The 22385-nt window shown below is 43.4% G+C and overlaps 1 non-coding gene across 1 annotated transcript; it reads left to right on the top strand.

The window, feature by feature from the left end:
- The first annotated feature begins 5685 nt into the window (after positions 1 to 5685).
- Positions 5686 to 5844, top strand: LOC120922049. The gene has a single exon (XR_005745031.1). It is a non-coding gene; the product is annotated as a U1 spliceosomal RNA (small nuclear RNA).
- Positions 5845 to 22385: the final 16541 nt, after the last annotated feature.

Here is a 22385-nt window from a genome sequence, read left to right as displayed (position 1 = left end):
AGCTAATTGAAAGACTATGTAGTAATGTTCCTTGTTCATTACATATTTTCTCGAATTTCATGAGTGGTCTTTCAAAGCTCTCTGGATTTGGCAAAGTGTTCAGGAAGTGAACTATCTGAAGTGCATTTCAGAATTTCAAACGGAATACATTTCCTATTTCCATCAGTTCTGCTAGAAATTAGAAGAGTTAGTTCTGACAACACAATATAAAAGGGGAAAATATTTAAGAACTTGGACTCCCTGGAAGTCCTATATGGACTACAGGGGTGAAGGCTAAGGAGGATAAGGCTGAATGGTATAGAAGGAGCCCGGGAACTTGGATTGGGTATATGTGGGATTTAATGAGAAACCACAGGAATATGGAGAAGGGCCGGAGGAGAGGGAAGTAGGGTGGGTTGTTTTTTTTTTTCTCCCTTTCTTCTTCTTTCTCTCTCAGGGATGTTTGGAAAGGGGAGAGATACGTAAGAAGGAGATATATGTTTGATTTTGACAATAAGGTAAAAGGGGATGTATAATAAGATGGACCATGACTGTTGTTTTGTAATAATGTTCTGTTATGTATTATTTATTTATTTATTTATATATATATATATATATATATATATATATATATATATATATATATATATATATATATATATATATATATATATATATATATATATATATATATATATATATACACACATGTATTGTACTGATTTGTTTTAAAATAAAAAAAGAATTATAATCGGGAAAAAAAAAATCCAAAGTTAAATTGACCAAACGACATATATATATATATATATATATATATATATATATATATATATATACACACATGTATTGTACTGATTTGTTTTAAAATAAAAAAAGAATTATAATCGGGAAAAAAAAAAAATCCAAAGTTAAATTGACCAAATGTACCAAATTTTCAGCATGAGCTTTTGATACAAACAGAAAGCTCACCAGGAAAAATAGTTGAATTTTGATCTGGACTGATTGATCAAAAAAGTCAGCCCATTACTCTGCAAGCACATTATGCTGGTGAGCCTAATGTTGTGAATTCATTCCATGTACAGTCATCTAAGTGAAAGCAGAGGCACAGGCCCAGCAGATGTGTTCATCTCTGTGTGTTCATTTTACTGACTTATGCCACGTACACACGGTCGTTTTTTGTGATGAAAAAAAACGACATTTTTAAAAACGTCATTTAAAATGACCGTGTGTGGGGAAAACTTTGTTTTATGTCTTCTGAAAAACGACCAAAAAAAATTTGAGCATGCTTCAATTTTTTATGTCGTTTTTCAAAACGTCGTTTTTTGTGTCATAAAAAATCACTGTGTGTAGCTAAAATGACGTTTAAAACAACGTTTTTAAACCCACGCATGCTCAGAAGCAAGTTATGAAGCGAGCTTGAATGGAACAGAGTGCCGCCGTACGTGCTGAATGTAACCGTGCTTTGCTAGAGCATTTTGAAAAAACAATGGTGTGTAGGCAACATCGTTTTTTAAAATGAAGTTTGAAAAACGTCGTTTTTTTTCCACGAGAAAAAATTAAGGTTTTTTTCATCACAAATAACGACCGTGTGTAAGCGGCATTACTCTGGGTTCTGGAAATGGAAAGTGAAACTGTGACATACATGATGCAACCTTTCTGTGGTATTAATATAATGTACATAACTTTTTGTTTTTCTGAACTGACCTTGTAACACAGTGTTATAATTCGCTGATTCTGCAATAGATCTGTTTTTTTTCCACTTCCTTTATCAAAGGGACAGCACAATGCATTCTGCAGTGAAGTCGCATAGCAGTATTGTCACCATATAGACACTCTGACCCAGATTCTCGTAGATCGGCGCATCTTTATGCTGGCGTAGCACATCTCAGATGCGTTACGCCAACGTAACTTAGAGAGGCAAGCTCCGTATTCTCTAATCAAAAGTGCAATTTTGCGCCGGCGTAACGTAAAATCGTCGACGTAAGACGGCGTAATTCAAAGTAGGAAGCAAGTGGGTGTGATCCATTTAAATGAACCGTGACCCCATGCAAATGAAGGTCCAAAAAAAAGGCGCATGCGCCGTGACGTGATCGTATGTCCCACGCCCCTCTGCGCATGCTCACAACTACGCCCGGCATAAATCCTAAGTTACACCGGCCCACCGTTTATGCCCAGGGCATAAATACGCCCAGACATGCGCCCGTCAAGTGCAAAAGTACACCCGTTTTGTTTGGTGTAGGTACTTTTGGGATCTTCTTCTGGACATGTCTGCCCGGCGTTCTGGGAACAGAAAAAAAGAACGTCTCCTCAGAGGAGAAGGCCATCATCCTTGCGGCCATGGAGAAGTACGACGATCGCCTCCATGGGGCACGGAGCAAGGAGATGAGCAAGGGCAGAAGGGATGAGATCCTTATGAGGATCACCAACTAGGTGAATGCCGTGGGCAATGAGGTGAGGAGGCCCCAGGACATAACAAAGAAGATGAACGATATGCGCAGGAGGGTGAAGGAGAAGATGGCCATTATACGGAAGGCATGCCAGGGGCACTGGTGGTGTACCAGCCTCTAGAATCCGTCTAACTCCTGACGAGCAGGTGGTTGCCCGCTGCCTTACTAGGGTGCAAGTGGAGGGAGTTGAGGGCTACGACTCAGTTGAGCCGCCCTTGAGGACAGGTAAGTGTGTTTTTTCTCCTATCTGGTGTGTAGCATGTGAGGGGGGGGGGGAATATGTGACAAGTGTGTGGGTCCACCAACATGTGAATGTTTTGTGTCATCCGCAGATGTCCAGGAGGGAGCTGGGCCATCTGGTGCCTCTGCCCGTCCCACGCCATCATCCCCTGATGATCCTGCCCCTGACCTCCTGGGAAGCCAAGAGGCATTGGTGGAGGGGAGTGGTGCCCAGACCTCCAGTGAAGAGGTGGTTGAGCAGGATGCCAAACATATGGGTGAGGAGGTGTCCCTATATGTTGAGGAGACATCCCAATTGGCTGGTTCATCCCGGACGTCAAGCCTCCTATCCTCAAGTCCCTCTGGATCCATCCCCAACCCACCCACTCCCTCAAGTCCCTCCCCCTATGACAGGCCTGAAGCCTCTCCTGGCCCCAGGAAGGCAACCAGGAAGACCAGGGGGTTCCGGACTTCCTGCCAGTGAATCTGATGAGTGCCCAGGACTCGCAGACCCGCCATAAGGGTGATATGGCCCAGGACATGAGGCGAGTGGCCGACAGCCTGGCCTCCACGGGCCACATAAACGATGGGCTGCAGGATGTGGCTGGCAACACAGCAGCTGTCATCACCTGCTTGGGTGAGCTGCAGGCCACAAAGGCTACCCTCGTGGCAGAGGTGCGGTCCCTGTCAGAGGCCGTCCAGGGCCACACAGCTGCCATTGAGGCGGAGGGGAGACATTCGCGGCAGGTGCAGGCAGAAACCAACACCATTCTGACCCGCATTGCTGTAGCGTTAGAGGGCAGGCCTCCAGCCATGGACAGGCCGGTGGATGCTCCTCCACCTGATGCAACCCCCCCCCCACCTGAGCTGTCAACCAGGCAGTTGCAGAGCCGTGGCCATGGCCGCAGCCAGGGCAATTAATTATTCATTTATTTATTTTTGTAATGCACACAGTGAGGCATGCAGATTACAGTGTGACTGGTGTGTGAATGGGGGGTGACACTCCTGCCAGCAAAGGGGTGTCACCCTCAGTCGTTGGGGAGAATTTATCCCCACGACCCGTGTGAATGTGGTATGAATGGTCAGCAACATAATTGGAGCCTTGCCTTGGAGTTGCTGCTCCCAAGTCCTGCATGTTGGACTTGGGCTAATCCAATGTGATGTGGATGTGGGGTGTGTGCTAGGGACCACAGTGGTGTGCATGTGTGCATTCTTTTTGTGCCATGATGAATGTGTGTGTTTAATGTGCAAAGTTCTACGAGACAACTTCTGACTGCTGTTCCCTCAGCAGACGGGGTATCCTCGGGCAGGGGGGTAATGTCTGGTTCGTGGGTCAGGTCATCATGTATGTCAATCTCCAGGCCCTTTCTCTCGGCAAAGTTGTGCAGATTGCAACATGTACCGATGATCCAGGCATCGTAAACGGGACTTCAGGATGCCAAATGTGCGTTTCACCACTCCACGGGTACGTATGTGTGCAGCATTGTAGTTTTGCTCTCCTGTGGTTTGGGGATCCCAGAATGGAGTCATGAGATGGGGTCCAAGTGCATAGGCAGAGTCACCTGGAAGGCAAAAGACAGGAGGATATTAGTCATGCATGTGCCCCTCGTGATGTCTGCATCATGGGGTCGGACAGTCACGCCTGACTCCCATGTCACTCACCAACCAGCCAGCTGTTCCAGTACACGTTCTGTTCAAATTCTGTTGGGATGGTGCTTTGACGGTATATGTAGCTGTCGTGGCAGGACCCTGGATGTTTGGCACGGACGTGCCATATGAGGCCTTGGGCATCGGCTATCACCTGTACGTTGATGGAATGCCAGTGTTTCCGATTGTGGTATATGTGCTCTGTGTCACGGGGGGGCCGTAGTGGCACAGGTGTGCAATCAATGGCCCCCACGGTGCGTGGGAATCCTGCAATTCTGACAAAATCCGCCATTGCCTTATTCCGCAGGTGCTCCTGGGTGGGTCTGATGATGTGGTGGTAAAGCTGTTTTTATCGTTTCTATGCTTTAAAGTATTTTTGGAAGTTTTTCTAAATGATCCTCGGTGTGCTGGCGAATATGTTTGCATGATGATGTGGTGGGACATGCGTCTGAGGATTGCGCTGGTCGGAAGAAGCCTATTTTCAGGCGTATCTGGTTCTGTGGGTACGGTGCATAGATACGCCGGCGTATATACACACTTACGCCACGCATCTCGAAATACGCCAGCGTAACTTCTTTGAGAATCTGGGCCTCTATTCTTAAATGCACATGTCATGTCGAAGTGGTTGTAGCCCAAAAAAAATTATAAAAAATTGTCAGCGCCCGGGATAAGACAAGAAATTTGCACCCCCCACCAGACTTTTAGCACTCCCTGAGTCCCTTCCACTAGTACAGTAGTACCGACAAACTTGGTTCATACACTGACCTACTTGACCACTGCATTAACCTACCTGATTCCTACACTGACCACTACACTAACCTACCTGATTCCTACACTGACCACTACACTAACCTACCTGATTCCTACACTACCTACTACACTAACCTACTGGATTCCTACGCTGATTTACCTGATCCCTATACTGACCATTACACTGACCTACCTGATTCCTATAAATACCACTACACTAAACTACCTGATTCCTACACTGACCTACCTGACTCCTATACTGACCACTACACTGACCTACCTGAGTTCTATACTGACCACTACACTGACCTACCTGATTCCTGCACTACTCACACCCCCCCCACATGAACAGTGTAGATCAGTTGATTTTGCTCACCTCTCCATGGCCTCCATGATAATCTATCAGAGCAGGGCTCTCCCCAGCACCAGGTACTGTTTCCGACACCCAGCTGCTCCTCAGTATTCCCTGCCAAGAGCTTCGGCAATAGCCGCCGTACGCTCTGCACCACCCCTCCCCTCCGATATTCTCACACACCATAGGCGTGCACACGGGGTGTGCCGGGTGTGCCTGAACACATCCTAATGCTCAGGCACATCTGGCACACCCCAGGGCTTATTTTCTGGCAGCATGTGTAGGATCTCCATACTTACCTGGCAGGGGAGACACCATGATCATGAAGGCGGTTCTCCCAGGGCGAGGCACGGCTATTGCACACTCTAGGCCGTGCTGATCGTGGTCGTCTTCCCTGCCGCTTCTCGGCCTTTTGGCTAGGACTGGGTGTGGTATCTGTCCTCATCAGTTGTCAGCGGAGCGCTGAAGCACCTTCTACATGGGGAGGGTGGATGCAATCCAATGACGTCATTGCACCTGGAAGGATGGTTTCAGCAGGGACTACGCTGTGCTGCCCGACAGAATACTGGGGGCCGGCCCATGGTTGAGTCTGAGCCATCTGGAAGGGTGCTCCTGGTGAGGATGGGTGCTGTGCTTGGTCTTGGTCTTTTTGCCGAGTTCTAGTCTGGCCTTCTGGCTGGCTGGTGTAAGTGCTATCTCTGTCAGCGATCCGGTAGGAGGAGCTGGTAATGCCCTGGGATATGACGGGGCAGGACCGTGCAAATCCGCTGGGTTGGCTGGCAGGGGTGGAGGGCTGCACTGGCCGTTCGGGGGGTCGGATATGGAACGAAAAGCCTATGGTGCATGTGCCCCTGGAGTGGCAGTCCAGGGGTATCTGAAGATCACTGTGTGTGAGGGACACATTGATTGAAGGATACCACGGTCACTGCACCAGATACACGCTTTTTTTAGCACCTGCCTCCTGGGCCGGGCCTTTTGGCTAAGACCGGAGGAATTTTTTATTCCTGGCCGGAGGGCCTGGTCATTGTTTCACCACAATGGCCACTTCTTTCACTCTCCTCTCCACTATCCCTTCCCCCACTTTATTTTATTTAAGCCTGTGTTTGTCACTTTTTTGTCTTTTTTTGTTGTGCACGTTTTGTCACTGTGTGATTAGTAGGGTGCGGGTCCTCGGGCCAGCCCTGAACGTCTTGGGAGTGGGTGGACATGGCCTTCTGGCTTAGTTTGCCTGCTCTCATGGGGTCTCCCTTCGGGGGAGCCCCACCTAGTACTGGGAGGGTTCTGTTTCGGCAGTCCCTCCGAGGAAGTTGGGTCCGTGTCGGCTTCGGTTGCTCGGACCACAGTACCTCAGTCCCCGTCTGGAGCCTAACGCCCCGGGGGATCAGGGTTTGGGTCCCTCTTCACAGGAGGACCACTTGACGTTGCACCCGTCTGCACGTTTTTGTGAACACTCTTTATGTGTGTGCACATTTTTTCTGCACCGGGTGGAGTTTTTTGGGTGTGTTCACACGCCATAGGCTTTTCAAAAAAAAAAAAAAAATGTGTAGGATCTCCATTTTGGCATCTCTGCTATGCCACAATGTCAGTGCTGCGAATGGGACCATTTTTCATTTGCCTATGTAACTCCTGTGTGTTCAAGCCATTGGCCGCGGAGTAAGCTGACAGGCAGCCGCATTTGCCGATGCTACCTCTATAGTTCCGGCTCCCTGGCAGCTGAATATCAGTCCGCTGCCTGCTTACACCGCAGCCAGTGGCTTGCACTCAAAAGAGCAAGCCGAAACACACACACAGCAGAACGAATCTGTCTCCTCCCCCTTCTCATTCAGCTCTGTATACACACAAGAGGAGGGGGAGGAGGAACACGCTCTAAATTCAGGTCTGTGCAAACGTTTCCATGCTTTATAGACAGACAGGGAGGAGGGGAAGAGAGTGGCTGGGATTGGGAAGAGGGGAACTAAAACAATGTACATACAGTGCAGCCTGTGATAGAACTACAGGTCCCAGCATGCCTTGCTCCTCTATTGCAGCCTGGGATATAACTACAAATCCCATCATGCCTTGCTCCTCTATTGCAGCCTGTGATAGAACTACGGGTCCCAGCATGCCTTGCTCCTCTATTGCAGTCTGGGATAGAACTACAGGTCCCAGCATGCCTTGCTCCTCTATTGCAGCCCGTGATAGAACTACAGGTCACAGCATGCCTTGCTCCTCTATTGCAGCCTGTGATAGAACTACAGGTCCCAGCATGCCTTGCTCCTCTATTGCAGCCTGTGATAGAACTACAGGTCCCAGCATGCCTTGCTCCTCTATTGCAGCCTGTGATAGAACTACAGGTCCCAGCATGCCTTGCTCCTCTATTGCAGCCTGTGATAAAACTACAGGTCCCAGCATGCCTTGCTCCTCTATTACAGCCTGTAATAGAACTACAGGTCCCAGCAATGTACTGATAGACAATCGTGTGTGCAACGTGCAAAATACAACACACAGCGGTAACTGTAATGACACTAGATTAAATGTCCATACAGCAGATAGATTTAAACATAACAGCAGGAGAAAGTCAAAAATAAAAGTGCTGGTGTAAATGCCAAAGTTACGTGAAAAAAAGGTTGATTTTTTTTTTCTGCTGAAAAGCCTGTGGCGTGCAAAACACAACCCAAAAACTCCACCCGGTGCAGGGAAAAATGTGCACACACATAAAGAGTGACATCACAAAAAACTGCGACGGGTGCATACGTCAGTGGTCCTCCGAAGAGGACCCGTCTCTGATCCCCCGGGGCGTTAGGCTCCTGACAGGGACTAGAGTTACTGTGGTCCATACAGCCGAAGCCATATGGACCCATCTTGGTCCAAGCAGCCGAAGCCACAAGGACCCAACATCCTCGGAGGGACTGCCGAAACAGAACCCTCCTCGGTGAGGCTCCCCCGAAGGGAGACCCCATGAGAGCCGGTGAACCTAACCAGAAGGCCGAGTCCACCAACTCCCAAGACTTTCAGAGACCGGCCCGAGGACCAGCACCCTACTCGCCACACATAAAGTGCCAAGCACCAAACAAAAAGAGTGACAAACAAAAACAAACACAGGGGTAAAATAATAAAAGAAAGTGGGGAAAAGGAAGATGGGAGAGTGAGGAAAGTGACCAATGTGAAATACATTGGCCGGCCCTCCGGCCAGGAAACAAAAATTCCACTGGTCCTAGCCAAAAGGCCCGGCCCAAGCGGCAGGTGTGAAAAGTGTGTTGTGGAGATCAGTGACCTGAAGGTGCCACACGATGAGTGCCCCTCAAACACTCGTGCAATGTATGGCACCCCTGGACTGCCACTCCAGGGGCACAATCTCCACGGGCTTTTCAACGGTCCCTAGCCCCCGGTCCGGAAAAAAAGGTTGATTTCCGGTGTTTTCTTCAGAGTAAGTGAGAATGTCCCCTTACCTTACTGCTGTAAGGAAGCTGTGCCCAACCTTTTGAAGAGCAAGGGGCCACTTAAGCGACTTGGTAACTGGTCACGGGCTACAATGAGCGGAGTGGGTGGATGGCAACCCACTCGGCTCTATAGACCCCACTCTACTCTCAGCACACCAAACTCGCAGGTAATAGAAGTCAGTGCAGGTAACCCAGTAACCACTGCAGAATAGATATGCCCAAATATACACTGTGATTTTAGTAATAAACTTACCTTTAATAACAGTATTCTATTCTATTTTATTGCATCCCAGAGAAGGAGGTCGTGGGCCACATCAGAGGGCTCCGCAGGCCACTGGTTGGGCACCCCTGCTGTAAGGTAACAGTGTAAAAACACAGGTCCACTTTTCTGGTCAAATCCACATACGGTATCATCCAAAAGGGCTGTAATTGGAAAGGTAGTCACGTCCAACCAGTGACAGTGACTCGCACCCAGGGAGATAAAAGTGCCAATAGTGCAGTATCGTTTAAAAAAAAGGGGTTTATTGAAACAAGATAATACACTGTGTACTCACAATGTTGTGATAAAAAACAGGCATATAAAAACAGGGCGTTCGCCAACGTCACCTCCGGTACCTTCTGCTCAACGCTTGTAGAAATTGTGTAATAGCTCTTTTCCTATTTGTTCATAAGGTTCTTGTGCTAGCAGGAGCCATTGTGCTAAGGTCAAAAACAGAAAAGTAGAGTTTTTTGGGCTTTTTTGAGTTTTTTGAGTTAGTTCCCGCCCCCTTTCCTGCTGGGCCAATCAGAGAAACAAATTTGCATATGACTCAATAAGATTACTCAGTAAGATTCTGGATAATTTGTTGGCTTATAACAATAAATATTGCTGTATTTTTAAATGAAACATACATATTTTAATTGCTAGAGAGTATCTATTGATATTCTATATTAAAAATATATCTATAACATACGTTTTATTAGAATGTTGCTTAAATGTCAATCTCCATAACTTGCAGGGGTTGAATGGAAAATAAGTCTTCTGCTCAACGCTTGTAGAAATTGTGTAATAGCTTTTTTTCTATTTGTTCATAAGGTTCTTGTGCTAGCAGGAGCCATTGTGCTAAGGTCAAAAACAGAAAAGTAGAGTTTTTTGGGCTGCAGGTTCATAATAATATTTATGTACAGCACAGACCATGAAATATTGAAGGCCGGAATAAATATTTCCTCTAAGAATAACGGTTCCACCAAACAAAATCATTGAAAATCCTAAAATCACGGGGTAGAAAAATATAATGGTTTCACTCTAAAATCCCAACCTGTGCAGGGATATTCCTGCACTGGGGAAAGAATTTAAGCACCAGTGAGTGAGAGTCATTGGTAAAGGGTAACTACACCATTAACCCCTTTACTTCCACACTAAAGCCACCACCACCTGATTTAATAGAAACAAACGGTTTTCGCAGCACCTGAATTTGTCGTTCTCACCTAAAAGAAGATTTGTAGTGCTTGCAGCCACACCCAGAGAGGAATGCCACAGAGTTTACAAATGGTACCTTTCTTCAAAGAGGCAAGATGATATTTTTTTATTGATTAAATCATTCTAAGATTCAGCTTAATTTTTTTTAATTTCATTTGAATAAAAGAACAGAAAAACATTAAAAACAATGCAATAAAATATTTACAAAAAATGCCGAAGAAGACATAAAGCAATGGTAACATGAAATGAATTAAAAATGAAAAATACTTCACAAAGTTTGCCTTGTCTTTAAATCTGACTCTGTTTGCCGCTGACTTGTGAGTTTAGGAGATATGCAGGTAGCACTTTGCTTTCAAGAGCTTGGCTATTAGTTCCCGCCCCCTTTCCTGCTGGGCCAATCAGAGAAACAAATTTGCATATGACTCAATAAGATTACTCAGTAAGATTCTGGATAATTTGTTGGCTTATAACAATAAATATTGCTGTATTTTTAAATGAAACATACATATTTTAATTGCTAGAGAGTATCTATTGATATTCTATATTAAAAATATATCTATAACATACATTTTATTAGAATGTTGCTTAAATGTCAATCTCCATAACTTGCAGGGGTTGAATGGAAAATAAGTCTTCTGCTCAACGCTTGTAGAAATTGTGTAATAGCTTTTTTTTTATTTGTTCATAAGGTTCTTGTGCTAGCAGGAGCCATTGTGCTAAGGTCAAAAACAGAAAAGTAGATCCTGGTTCCAGGGGAGGATGAGGACGTGACGCACGTGCACGTGAAAGGTGGGAGGTGCGGCGTGCTCCATGGCGTGTGGTAGCGGGAGCGGAGAGCCGACGAAACCAGCCTTGGACCGGTGGATGCCAGTGTGAGAGGCTGACACCCCCGGAGACCGAGTCGGAGACTCGGCCCTGCCCTGTCCGGCCCAACGAAGGAACCTCCATACAGACGGGACCCAGAGAGATACAACGTGCCCTGGATGAAGCCATTGGCCAGCACCGCGCCGGGAGCAGCTGGGGAACGGAGGACGCGGCGCCACGAATGAGGATGATCCAGGAGTCCCAGCAGCATTGGCAGCGGCAGCAATAGGTCGTCAAGGAGGTCCTGAGGTTGGGTGAGACGCTCAGTGGAGCCGAGCAGGGTCGGGTGCCGTCCCGCGCCCCCCCCCCCCCCCCCCCCCCCCCCCCCCGCTCCCCCCCGGTTTTGTGTCCTTGTGCTGGGACTCTCTGCTGGTGATGCAGCTCAGGAGATAAAAGGGAAAATCTCTAATAAGCATTATAAGTGTTATAACTAGTGTGCAACGAGTTAATGCTGTACATGTTTGAGTATAGACTCTGCTATAGTCTTATAACACGGAGATAGCAGGACTATTATCATTTTCATCAATGTGGTGGTCATTAGCGGTTACCAAAGCATGAGGTAGAATGTTGACGGGTGATTCACTAGTATGTGCTAAGCTGACAAGTGTACCTAAAGATATGGGACTTAAACTGTCTTGATTCCAGTGAAGAGACTCGTGGCAGAAATCCTATATGTTGCGGAGCTGGCTTGATTTTTTTTTTTTTTTTGTATCCCACCAGTAAGGTGTTCATACTTAACTACCTGCGACGGGAGTGGCAGTCAGACCAGGGAAGTTATACTGGTTCGAGTTCTATTTTCTACATACGTATAAAAAGATTGCATATATACATTAATTTATGAAGGAGCAGGACTCCCCTTATATGTAAAAGGGTCACATTGATCAATTAACGCGGACATACAGAGAAACTAGCTCGGCAACGTGACTGTGGGCTGAGGTACCAGTGCGTCAAGAGACGCTGAATTGAGCTATATCACCAGTTGCCTTTAGAAGATACCAACATCTTGTCAGATTAAGTCACTGTGTGCAAGGTGGCCGTATAAATTATAACACACAGAATTATATGCAGCGTACAATCAAGTGAAGATAATCAAAGATAATCAAAGTCTCAACAGATTAAGGAGTTTGCAAAACTTTCACTCAAAGCACAGACACATATATAAAACCTCTTCGGATGCTTGGGAAGTCCAACCCTGAGAAAGGCTACCCTGGGTAAGGAGGACAAGCCAGAGAAAATACCGCAGTTCAAACCCTAAAATCATACGGCGGACAGCCCTTACATAGGAAGATAAAGCTACAGTCGGCTGGACCATTGTAGTAATCGAGCTGGGTATCGGACGGGGAATAGACAGGATTCAATAGGGAGGCGGAGTGGAGGTACCCCCACTCCGGGTCCTTTTTTTTTTTTTTTTTTTCTCTTCTTTTCTCCCCTTTTCCCTGTGCTCTTCACTGGGGACCCCTCCCCTGTATTCTCTCTCCTTTTTGGTGCTCCCGGCCGTCTCCTCCGTTTTTCTTATCTCCTCTTTCCCCTCTGCGCCTCACTTTTCCCCTTGAAGGGAGAGGAGAGAATAGTAAGAGGGGAATAGATATTCCCACATAGAGGAGCTCAGCCTAGGCTAGGTAATAATATAGCGTAGACTGTAAAAAGTCCTTATTCAAACTGGGGAAGAGAATTAGACCCTCCAATAAAATGAATAGATCGACGAGAGGGGTCACCTTAAAACCCACTAAGAATAACTTGGGGAATAGCTCCATACAGCAATATATGACTCAAGAGGGGAGCCTTAAAAGTCCGGGGCTTGCAAAAAAGACTGAAAAGAAGAAGAATGAATTAAAAAAGGGAGCAAGCAGTGCGGAGAGCTCAAAGGGTGAAACTACAATAGAAAGCGAGCAAGATCATAATAACACGGAAGTGTTGGTCTCGGACTTACAGGACACACAGCCCCCCACAAAGGCAGAAATGAATGCTATGCTATTAAGGATGGAAAATGTCATAAAGACAGAGATCAATAAGGTGAGAGAGGACCTCGGAGGACTTAGAGAAAGGGTAGTAGAGACAGAAAGGAGATTAGAGGAACAAGATCAAGAAATAAACACCCTGAAGGAACAGGTTAGGGCCCTGACCGAGAGCCAGAGAGTGGCGGCCTACAGGATAGAGGACCAGGAGAATCGCAACAGGCGACAGAATCTTAGAGTCAGAGCGATAGTAGAAGAAAAGGAGGAAGACCTCATGGAGATCATGAATACAATTTTTTGCCCTTTACTTGAGAGACCAGCAGAAATGAAGCCCCTCAAAATTGAAAGAGTGCATCGAGTGGGAAACCCCCAGATGATAGATAGATATGGGCCAAGAGATGTTGTTGTTCGGTTCAAGAATTTTGTTGATAAAGCAGAAATCTGGAGAAGACTTAGGGGGAAACCCCCCCTGAGATACAGAGAGACTGACTTACAAATATTCTCTGACCTATCTAAGGAAACGCTGGCAAGGAGAAGACAATTGAAACCACTCTTAGAGCTGATGCGGGCACAAAATATAAAGTACCAATGGGGCTTCCCGGCATGCCTAATAGGCATTAAGGGAGGAAAAACGGCTCGATTAAGATTCCCAGAAGAACTGAATGATTTCTGTTCTAAAATGCAGCTAGAACCCCCCGACTTGTCGACTTGGGTGGATTAGTGTGGCTATGAGCTGTCTGGATTTCCGGGAGCATGGACCGGGGGGGGGGGGGGGAGGAGGGGGAGGGGGGGAGTCTAGGGAGTGCACGAGCACCACCACTATTAGAGGAGTTGAGGGTGAAGGCGAGGAATTGCCCTTCCAAGGCTCATAGGCCAAGAATAGGCCAGGGGGGAGGAGGGAGGGAGGGGGGATGGGGAAGGAGGGAGGGAGGGGGGAGGGGGGAGGGAGGGGAGATGGGATGGAGGAGGGAGGAGGAGGGAATGGGAAGAGTGGGGGGGAGGGGGGAGGTAGGGAGACCATCTGACCGACTTCACAAGAAAATATCCCAAACACTTAAAAAAAAAAAAAAAGATATATGACAGATGTCAAGTTTCTCTCATATAATGTAAAGGGACTAAATTCCCATATTAAAAGACACAAAATTCTCTGCGAATTAACACAGTATAAAACAGACATTGCCTACCTTCAAGAGACCCATATTACCTTGGAATCCAATATAAAGCTCCACTCAACAGAATATCCGATATGGTATTATGGGGATACAATCTCATCGCGATCTCGGGGGGTTGCTATTGGATTCGCTCGTAGAATCCGATTTACACTGGTGGATAGACAAACAGACCCGGAGGGGAGATTTCTGTTCCTGAAAATAAAACTTGGAGGAGAGATCTATACCCTAGCTAATGTGTACGCCCCCAATGTAAACTCGGTTAAATATATGAGTAAAATTATGAGAAAACTAAAAGAATTTGAAGAGGGACATGTAGTTTTGATGGGAGATTTCAATTTCTGTATGAGTCCAAGCCTCGATAGTACGTCCTGTGCACAGGGGACAAATAGTGAACAACTAAAAATACTGATAAAACAAATGACACAAAACCAAATGGTGGATGTATGGCGGATCCTCAATCCGAGGGCCCGTGACTACACGTTTTTCTCACCTGTGCATGGGACGTACTCGAGGATAGACTACGTCCTCGTCGACCACAGACTTCTGGAGAGTGTGATAGAAGCAAAGTGTGAGATCATGACGTTATCAGATCACGCTCCTATAACCTTAAAAATAAAAACTTCTATACAAAAAGACACACCACCAGAATGGAGATTGGATGAGAGTCTGTTGGGGGACGAGGAGGTAGTAGAGAGGATACAGAAAGAGTTGGAATGGTATTTTCTGGAGAACGATAAGGAGGGTATCTCCAGAGCATCTCTTTGGGAGGCCCATAAAGCGTATATAAGGGGAATCTTCATCGTAGAAGGGGCAAGGAAAAACAAAATAAGAACGAGTAAATTAAAAATATTAAGGGAGGAGATATATCGGCTAGAACAGGAGCATAAATCACAGGGGCAAAAAGGAGAAATATTTCATAAGTTGAGTATAAGTAGGGATGAATACAGAGCTCTGGCGGAACAAGAAACTAAGAAATATATAGACCGGACAGAGAGAGAAAGATATGTCTGGGGAAACAAACCTGGTAAAAATTTGGCTAGAATGGTAAGAAAAAAGAAAACTAGGAATTTTATAGAAAAAATCAGAGACAGGAATGGTGACTTAGTACATGCGACAAATAAAATAGCAGAAGTATTCCGGGGGTACTACGAAGAACTTTACGATATCCAACAAAAGATCAGGTGCCCACGCGAAAAAATGGATAAGAGTAGGGAAATACTACAGTTAGCCAATCTCCCAAAATTAGAAGAAAAGGAGGTAGAAGAGATGGAAGGTTCAATAACGGAACAGGAAATAAGGGAGGCCTTAAAAAATACTCCTAAGGGGAAAAGCCCCGGGCCAGATGGCTTTACATCTGCCTACCTACAAAAGTTCAGCACCATCTTAATCCCCAGACTTAGACAATACTTTAATGGTCTTGGAACTGATTATGAAATGAGTAGAGAGGCTTTAACAGCAACGATTACAGTGATCAAAAAAGAGGGAAAGGACAATACGACTTGCTCGGGTTATCGACCGATTTCACTCTTGAATGCAGATACGAAACTGTATGCAAAAATTTTAGCGGAAAGAATGAAGGGAGTGATGACAGCCATCGTCCACCCAGACCAGGTAGGTTTTATACCTGGGAGGGAGGGAAAAGACAATGGTGTGAGGGCGCTTCTTCTCCTGGAGCAGATCAAAGAAAGTGGGACCCCCGGTCTATTCCTGTCGGTGGATGCTGAGAAAGCTTTCGACAGGGTAGACTGGGGATTCCTGATACAAACCCTAGAATTCATAGGATTAGGTCCAGGGATGATAAGGAGAATCAAAACTCTATATTTCCATCCGTGTGCAAGGATCAAAATTAACGGATCCTTATCCGCTCCCTTTGAGATGAAAAATGGGACTAGGCAGGGATGCCCCCTATCTCCCATCCTCTTTGTCTTATCATTGGAACCCCTCCTGGCGATGGTCCGACAAAACCCAGAAATCTATGGGATAGAGGTAGGTGAAGATGAGCATAAACTGTCAGCCTTCGCAGATGATGTATTATTCTACATAAGCAGCCCAAGAGTCACTCTCCCGAAGTTAATAGATACCTTAAAACAATATGGCGAGGTCTCAAACTTTAAAATGAATATAACAAAAACGGAGATTTTGAATATTAATATCCACAAGGACGAAGAACTATACTTGCGGAAGAAATACAACTTCTCATGGCAAAGAGAGATAAAATATTTGGGGATTAAATTGGCAAATAGTTTGAAAAAAATATATAGAATAAACTTTATCCCCCTTCTCGATGAAATCAAAAGAGAAATTAAAACTATATATAATAGACCAATATCGTGGTTTGGGAGGATAAATGTGGTAAAAATGGTACTTATCCCCAAAATTCTGTATAAATTCCAAATGGTCCCAATTTATTTGCCTCTGTCATATATTAAAATAATGAATTCCCTCCTAATGAAGTATATATGGAACAATAAAAAACACAGAGTCTCTGCCCAAATACTAAAACGAACCAAGAAAAAAGGCGGTCTGGCAGTACCTGACATTAGACTATACTATAACGCTTCGGTCCTCACACGTGTCATAGAATGGGCTAAAGAGCCACAGGATAAAAGGTGGATAAGTATTGAATGCACGTTAGCGAGAGCACAGTTAGGGAGATTAATCTGGAATCCTCCACACCGTAGAACCCTATACACGTCAACACACGCAATCACACACAATGCTTTAAGGATATGGGATCGATTACACAAACAATTAAAAACTAAATTCAACTCACCCCTTATGGATTTGAAAGAAAACGAATATTTTGCACCTGGGACTAAAGAGATAGGGGGTAAGTGGATCAAAAACAGAACACAGTTAAAAGACATAACACTAGAGGGCAAAATTATGACCCTCCACGAAATCAGGATTGAAATGGAGGCACTCAGCGAGTGGAGATACCTTCAGTTGGTGTCATTCGTTAAGTGCCTCCCACACCCATTGAGGTCACGAGAGGAGTACACTATATTGGAACAGTTGTGTAGCACCGAAAGCTCAAAAGGAAATATCTCCAAAGTATATAAATATTTGCAGAAAATAGACGAGTCGGATACGCTAAACTACATACAGAAATGGGAGAGAGACCTGGGAGTCCCAAGGGGGAAGACGACCATAGGGCGAATCCTTAACCTGACTCATACTTCGGCGGTTGATGTAAAAACCGCCGAGATGAATTTCAAGTGCCTGACAGGATGGTACATCACCCCAGATAAAATGGCCAAATTTGGAGTAGGGGAGGCAGAGGAATGCTGGAGAGGATGTGAGGCAAGAGGAACGATGGCCCACCTGTGGTGGGACTGCGTAAAAATCAAAGCATTCTGGGGAAAAGTTTTGGCTTTGATAAAAGAGATAACTAAAAAAGAACTGGAAAATAACCCTTGGATAGTCCTCTTTCATGGAGGAGAAACGCCAGTGAACGAATATAGGGGATCACTAATTCCGCATCTGTTGAACTCTGCAAAACGATTGATACCCCTAAAATGGAGAAACTCGGCAAGTCCGCAAATATGGGAGTGGATGGACTCTGTAGAGGGGACCTATAGGAGGGAGAAAGTAAAATACGGTGGCGAAAAGAACAAGGTAGGGAATAAGGACATCTGGGAAACATGGATTGATTTCAAAAAGTCCCGGAAATACGCAGAAAATATGAGAGAGGAATAAGAATGCAGCATTACAGTTAATAAAAATGCTAGGTGGAGTCGGGAGATGGTCTGGGAGGGGGGGGGAAGGGTAGTGGGGGGAGGGAGGGAGGGGAGGGAAGGGATTAGGAGGGGGGGTTGCGCCACGTCACCACGTAATGATAGCATGTTGGACCCCGTTTACATGAGGAAAGCTCTAGCCTGTCTAAATTGCTAAAGGGTTGAAAGAAGCTATAGTTGGAAAAAAAAAAAAAAAAAAAAAAAAAAAAAAAAAAAAAAAAAAAAAAAAAAACCACAGGAAAAAAAAAAAAAAAAAAAAAAAAAAAATAATAAATAAATAAATAAATAAACTACCACAAATGATGCTATACCTGAAATAGAGACGGAATTATGAATAAAATCATGAGCAGGTCTCTTGCTGTGGTTATGTCTGACGTGGAAAAAAAAAAAAAAAAAAAAAAAAAAAAAAAAAAAAAAAAAAAAAAAAAAAAAAAAAACAGAAAAGTAGAGTTTTTTGGGCTGCAGGTTCATAATAATATTTATGTACAGCACAGACCATGAAATATTGAAGGCCGGAATAAATATTTCCTCTAAGAATAACGGTTCCACCAAACAAAATCATTGAAAATCCTAAAATCACGGGGTAGAAAATATAATGGTTTCACTCTAAAATCCCAACCTGTGCAGGGATATTCCTGCTCTGGGGATAGAATTTAAGCACCAGTGAGTGAGAGTCATTGGTAAAGGGTAACTACACCATTAACCCCTTTACATACACACTAAAGCCACCACCACCTGATTTAATAGAAACAAACGGTTTTCGCAGCACCTGAATTTGTCGTTCTCACCTAAAAGAAGATTTGTAGTGCTTGCAGCCACACCCAGAGAGGAATGCCACAGAGTTTACAAATGGTACCTTTCTTCAAAGAGGCAAGATGATATTTTTTTATTGATTAAATCATTCTAAGATTCAGCTTAATTTTTTTTAATTTCATTTGAATAAAAGAACAGAAAAACATTAAAAACAATGCAATAAAATATTTACAAAAAATGCCGAAGAAGACATAAAGCAATGGTAACATGAAATGAATTAAAAATGAAAAATACTTCACAAAGTTTGCCTTGTCTTTAAATCTGACTCTGTTTGCCGCTGACTTGTGAGTTTAGGAGATATGCAGGTAGCACTTTGCTTTCAAGAGCTTGGCTATTAGTTCCCGCCCCCTTTCCTGCTGGGCCAATCAGAGAAACAAATTTGCATATGACTCAATAAGATTACTCAGTAAGATTCTGGATAATTTGTTGGCTTATAACAATAAATATTGCTGTATTTTTAAATGAAACATACATATTTTAATTGCTAGAGAGTATCTATTGATATTCTATATTAAAAATATATCTATAACATACATTTTATTAGAATGTTGCTTAAATGTCAATCTCCATAACTTGCAGGGGTTGAATGGAAAATAAGTCTTCTGCTCAACGCTTGTAGAAATTGTGTAATAGCTTTTTTTTTATTTGTTCATAAGGTTCTTGTGCTAGCAGGAGCCATTGTGCTAAGGTCAAAAACAGAAAAGTAGAGTTTTTTGGGCTGCAGGTTCATAATAATATTTATGTACAGCACAGACCATGAAATATTGAAGGCCGGAATAAATATTTCCTCTAAGAATAACGGTTCCACCAAACAAAATCATTGAAAATCCTAAAATCACGGGGTAGAAAAATATAATGGTTTCACTCTAAAATCCCAACCTGTGCAGGGATATTCCTGCTCTGGGGATAGAATTTAAGCACCAGTGAGTGAGAGTCATTGGTAAAGGGTAACTACACCATTAACCCCTTTACATACACACTAAAGCCACCACCACCTGATTTAATAGAAACAAACGGTTTTCGCAGCACCTGAATTTGTCGTTCTCACCTAAAAGAAGATTTGTAGTGCTTGCAGCCACACCCAGAGAGGAATGCCACAGAGTTTACAAATGGTACCTTTCTTCAAAGAGGCAAGATGATATTTTTTTATTGATTAAATCATTCTAAGATTCAGCTTAATTTTTTTTAATTTCATTTGAATAAAAGAACAGAAAAACATTAAAAACAATGCAATAAAATATTTACAAAAAATGCCGAAGAAGACATAAAGCAATGGTAACATGAAATGAATTAAAAATGAAAAATACTTCACAAAGTTTGCCTTGTCTTTAAATCTGACTCTGTTTGCCGCTGACTTGTGAGTTTAGGAGATATGCAGGTAGCACTTTGCTTTCAAGAGCTTGGCTATTAGTTCCCGCCCCCTTTCCTGCTGGGCCAATCAGAGAAACAAATTTGCATATGACTCAATAAGATTACTCAGTAAGATTCTGGATAATTTGTTGGCTTATAACAATAAATATTGCTGTATTTTTAAATGAAACATACATATTTTAATTGCTAGAGAGTATCTATTGATATTCTATATTAAAAATATATCTATAACATACATTTTATTAGAATGTTGCTTAAATGTCAATCTCCATAACTTGCAGGGGTTGAATGGAAAATAAGTCTTCTGCTCAACGCTTGTAGAAATTGTGTAATAGCTTTTTTTCTATTTGTTCATAAGGTTCTTGTGCTAGCAGGAGCCATTGTGCTAAGGTCAAAAACAGAAAAGTAGAGTTTTTTGGGCTGCAAGTTCATAATAATATTTATGTACAGCACAGACCATGAAATATTGAAGGCCGGAATAAATATTTCCTCTAAGAATAACGGTTCCACCAAACAAAATCATTGAAAATCCTAAAATCACGGGGTAGAAAAATATAATGGTTTCACTCTAAAATCCCAACCTGTGCAGGGATATTCCTGCTCTGGGGATAGAATTTAAGCACCAGTGAGTGAGAGTCATTGGTAAAGGGTAACTACACCATTAACCCCTTTACATACACACTAAAGCCACCACCACCTGATTTAATAGAAACAAACGGTTTTCGCAGCACCTGAATTTGTCGTTCTCACCTAAAAGAAGATTTGTAGTGCTTGCAGCCACACCCAGAGAGGAATGCCACAGAGTTTACAAATGGTACCTTTCTTCAAAGAGGCAAGATGATATTTTTTTATTGATTAAATCATTCTAAGATTCAGCTTAATTTTTTTTAATTTCATTTGAATAAAAGAACAGAAAAACATTAAAAACAATGCAATAAAATATTTACAAAAAATGCCGAAGAAGACATAAAGCAATGGTAACATGAAATGAATTAAAAATGAAAAATACTTCACAAAGTTTGCCTTGTCTTTAAATCTGACTCTGTTTGCCGCTGACTTGTGAGTTTAGGAGATATGCAGGTAGCACTTTGCTTTCAAGAGCTTGGCTATTAGTTCCCGCCCCCTTTCCTGCTGGGCCAATCAGAGAAACAAATTTGCATATGACTCAATAAGATTACTCAGTAAGATTCTGGATAATTTGTTGGCTTATAACAATAAATATTGCTGTATTTTTAAATGAAACATACATATTTTAATTGCTAGAGAGTATCTATTGATATTCTATATTAAAAATATATCTATAACATACATTTTATTAGAATGTTGCTTAAATGTCAATCTCCATAACTTGCAGGGGTTGAATGGAAAATAAGTCTTCTGCTCAACGCTTGTAGAAATTGTGTAATAGCTTTTTTTCTATTTGTTCATAAGGTTCTTGTGCTAGCAGGAGCCATTGTGCTAAGGTCAAAAACAGAAAAGTAGAGTTTTTTGGGCTGCAGGTTCATAATAATATTTATGTACAGCACAGACCATGAAATATTGAAGGCCGGAATAAATATTTCCTCTAAGAATAACGGTTCCACCAAACAAAATCATTGAAAATCCTAAAATCACGGGGTAGAAAAATATAATGGTTTCACTCTAAAATCCCAACCTGTGCAGGGATATTCCTGCTCTGGGGATAGAATTTAAGCACCAGTGAGTGAGAGTCATTGGTAAAGGGTAACTACACCATTAACCCCTTTACATACACACTAAAGCCACCACCACCTGATTTAATAGAAACAAACGGTTTTCGCAGCACCTGAATTTGTCGTTCTCACCTAAAAGAAGATTTGTAGTGCTTGCAGCCACACCCAGAGAGGAATGCCACAGAGTTTACAAATGGTACCTTTCTTCAAAGAGGCAAGATGATATTTTTTTATTGATTAAATCATTCTAAGATTCAGCTTAATTTTTTTTAATTTGATTTGAATAAAAGAACAGAAAAACATTAAAAACAATGCAATAAAATATTTACAAAAAATGCCGAAGAAGACATAAAGCAATGGTAACATGAAATGAATTAAAAATGAAAAATACTTCACAAAGTTTGCCTTGTCTTTAAATCTGACTCTGTTTGCCGCTGACTTGTGAGTTTAGGAGATATGCAGGTAGCACTTTGCTTTCAAGAGCTTGGCTATTAGTTCCCGCCCCCTTTC

This window comes from Rana temporaria, unplaced genomic scaffold (genome assembly GCF_905171775.1).
Source record: "Rana temporaria unplaced genomic scaffold, aRanTem1.1, whole genome shotgun sequence".
Classification (NCBI taxonomy): domain Eukaryota; kingdom Metazoa; phylum Chordata; class Amphibia; order Anura; family Ranidae; genus Rana; species Rana temporaria.
The sequence above is the reverse complement of the archived record's forward strand: the minus strand, read 5'-3'. Positions and strand labels throughout refer to the sequence as shown.